General features: G+C 26.6%; 1 non-coding gene across 1 annotated transcript; it reads left to right on the top strand.

Moving 5' to 3' along the window:
• Positions 1-1,016: 1,016 nt before the first annotated feature.
• Positions 1,017-1,100, top strand: Trnal-cag. The gene has a single exon. It is a non-coding gene; the product is annotated as a tRNA-Leu (tRNA).
• The last annotated feature ends 3,208 nt before the right edge of the window (positions 1,101-4,308 follow it).

Here is a 4,308-nt window from a genome sequence, read left to right as displayed (position 1 = left end):
TGGTAATAATGTTCATTATCATCATGATAACAATTTTGTTCATCATCTTCATCATGGTAATAATGATGCTGTTCATCTTCGTCACGATGGTAATGATGCTGTTCATCTTCATCATGATGGTATTGATGCTGTTCATTGTCATCTAATCATGGAAGCAGAAATAAAATGATAAGGATGATGATAATGATTTTATAATAATTATGAAATAATAATTATTAAAATAATGATGAAATAATGATAATCCTAATAATAATAAAGTAAAGATAATAATAATAATTAAATAACGAAAACTATAATATTAAATAATGGAATAATTATTATGATAATAATGATGATAATGATGATAATGATGATAATGACAATAATGATACATCTTCGTCATGATGGTATTGATGCTGTTCATTGTCATCTAATCATGGAAGCAGAAATAAAATGATAAGGATGATGATAATGATTTCATAATAATTATGAAATAATAATTATCAAAATAATGATGAAATAATGATAATCCTAATAATAATAAAGTAAAGATAATAATTAAATAACGATAACTATAATATTAAATGATGGAATAATTATTATGATAATAATGATGATAATGATGATAATGATGATAATGATGATAACGATGATAATGATGATAATGACAATAATGATAATGGTAATGATAATGACAATGATGATAATGATAATGACAAAAATGACAATAATGATTAAGTTAACATTATCCTAAGTTATAATTTCATTATTTATCATTATTATTTTTCTTTATCATTATTTTTCATTATCATTATTTTTCATTATCATTATTTTTCATTATCATTATTTTTCATTATCATTATTTTTCATTATCATTAGTTTTCTGTATCATTATTTATCGTTATCATTATCTATCATGATCAATATTTATCGTGATCATTAGTTGTGATCATTACTTATCATGATCATTATTTATCATGATCATTAGTTATCATTATCAAATTCAAAATTTGGGTTCAAGTTTCTTCACATGAACAGTCAGGATGGCCGAGCGGTCCAAGGCGCTGCGTTCAGGTCGCACTCCGGTCTTCCGGGCGTGGGTTCGAATCCCACTCCTGACACTGCCTTTATAAAATGTGTGGTATCAAAAGGATGCTTAGCATCCTTAATGGGAATGTAGATATCCGAAAGTAGATTAGTTAATCTGATAAACGAAAGTTCTTCATTACATTTCAGCGTTACTATGAATAATTATGATCCAGTAATAATATCAACACATTTTTATAACTAGTACAAATAGCAAGATGTAATTTTTATACTTTCTATCATTAGTGATCATTATATGTAGTCATGATATCAAGTTCCCTTGATACTGTTATCAGATCTTATACGTTGTTCTTATTTAATTAACATGTTATTTTATCGTAAACGTATCTTGTTATCATTTTACCATCACACATTATTTATCATTATCCTAAGTTACCATCATTATAAGTTATCATTATCATACGTTATCATTAGCATTATTTATCATTAGCATTATTTATCATTAGCATTATTTATCATTAGCATTATTTATCATTAGCATTATTTGTCATTAGCATTATTTATCATTAGCATTATTTATCATTAGCATTATTTATCATTAGCATTATTTATCATTAGTCATTATTTATCATTAGCTTTATTAATCATTAGCTTTATTTATCATTAGCATTATTTATCATTAGCATTATTTTATCATTATCATGTTATAATTATCAGCAGTTATCATAGTCTTAATTTACTATTTATCATTAATTTATCATTATCCCAAGTTATCAACATGTTATCATTATCATGAGTTATCATTATCACTAATTATCATTATCGCTATTTATCATTATCATAAGTTACCATTATCATAAGTTACCAGTTAGTTATCATGATCATTATTTATCATGACCATTAGTTATCATGACCATTAGTTATCATGATCATTAGTTATCATGATCATTAGTTATCATGATCTTTAGTTATCAGGATCATTAGTTATCATGATGTTCATTAGTTATCATGATGTTCATTAGTTATCATGATGTTCATTAGTTATCATGTCTTCTCAGCTTGAGTGTGAAAATAGTATTACTGTTTATTACATTATTGTTTTCTTGTTTGAACGTCTTCTGTTCCCAGTGCCTTCAGGATGAAACCAATTGCTTCTCTTTGACCTCTTTTCTACAAACTTCGTCCCTCTAATCGACTTCATATATAAGATCAGGTCTCTTGTTGGTAATGCATAGTTCGGTCTAACAGCTAACATCAACAGCCAATATGAGATTCATCGCAACAGCGTTGGTCTTCATCCAGACTTCCCGGTGAAGCAGTGTCAACATGAGTTTTATGATGTCACTATCACAAGCACTCGACTAAACTTCAGCACTGCTCATTTAACCGTCACCAATTTGGATGTTACACCTGCTTACGTTAGCATCACGACCACCACATGTGAACCCTTAACTGTTACTCACACAGAAACTGTTTTTGAATATGAGGCTCCACAGCTGTCTTACGCAATTCACTACGTTACGGATTTGAAGAACAGGGCATACACTCGAACCATCTATCAGCCTCAAACCATCACCATCACTTATTCGGCTACCCAACTTGAATACCAACTGACGCAACTTGAGTGGACAATAACATCTACTACCCTTACCAGAGACGGTTTCTTCCTCCATTATAGAAACGGTATCAATGACCCAAGCTAATGTGTTCACTTCCCTGATCTACGTACCAGTATTTGTTACCAGAACCTTGACGAATGCCTGGCCAATCCACAAGACAGAATATATCAAGGAAACTGTTAATTACGTAGCAACATCTACGATATATAACTGTTAAGTAGAGAAATGTGAATAAAGTCATTTTCATACCAAATTATCTATCATTTAACACATTACTTGCGTCACACAACTACCGATATAACTGTACGTCCGCAATCCCTTTCCAATCAAATCATCGTCATTTTAATCATCTTCATAATTGATATTATCATGGTTATCATCGTCATTATCATTATTATTATTACTTATTAATATTGTTTCAAGTGCTATCAAGATTATTATCGATAGCGTCATTTTATTGTGATTATTCTATCTCTGTCATTTTATCGCTTTCATTATTATGATACACATTACTTCATTTTTATTATGATATATATTACTTCATTATTATTATGATACATATTGCTTTATTATTATTATTATATATGTTACTTCATTATTATTATGATACACATTGCTTCATTATTATTATAATATATATTACTTCATTATTATTATGATAAACATTTCTTCATTATCCTTATGAACATCTTCATTACTATGATGGTGATAAAATTCAACATTACCATGACTTATTATTAGATTATAATTTATCATTTAGATTTTTTATCAATTAATCTGTCATTAACCTTATTTATCAATTAATTTATTATTAATATTGTTTATCAATTTATTTATTATTAACTTTATTTATCGTTTAATTTATTATTAACTTTATTTATCGCTAACATTATATACCATTTTATTTAGCATTAACACAATTTAGCATTAACACAATTTAGCATTAACACAATTTAGCATTAACAACATTTAGCATTAACATCATTTAGCATTAAGATCATTTAGCATTGACATCATTTAGCATTAACATCATTTAGCATTAAAATCATTTAGCATTAACATCATTTAGCATTAACATCATTTAGCATTAACATCATTTAGCATTAACATCATTTAGCATTAACATCATTTAGCATTAACATCATTTAGCATTAACATCATTTAGCATTAACATCATTTAGCACTAACATCATTTAGCATTAACATCATTTAGCATTAACATCATTTAGCATTAACATCATTTAGCATTAACATCATTTAGCATTAACATCATTTAGCATTAACATCATTTAGCATTAACATCATTTAGCATTAACATTATTTATCAATGCATTTATCATTGACATTATTAATCTATTTATCATCAACATTATTTATCAATTTATTTATCATTAACATTATTTATTAATTTAGTCATCATGAACATTTTAGATCAGTTCATTTATCATTAACATTATTTATCAGTTCATTGACCATTAACATTATTTATCAAATTATTTGTTATAAATATTTATGTATCATTAACACTCAATTTATTTATCTTTAACATTATCTATCAATTTATTTTTCTTTATCATTATATATAAATTTATTTATCATCAACATCATTTATCTTTTTATTTATCATCCCAAAATCATTTTTATGTCGTATAGGCTTTATTGT

This window comes from Penaeus monodon, chromosome 41 (genome assembly GCF_015228065.2).
Source record: "Penaeus monodon isolate SGIC_2016 chromosome 41, NSTDA_Pmon_1, whole genome shotgun sequence".
Classification (NCBI taxonomy): domain Eukaryota; kingdom Metazoa; phylum Arthropoda; class Malacostraca; order Decapoda; family Penaeidae; genus Penaeus; species Penaeus monodon.
The sequence above is the reverse complement of the archived record's forward strand: the minus strand, read 5'-3'. Positions and strand labels throughout refer to the sequence as shown.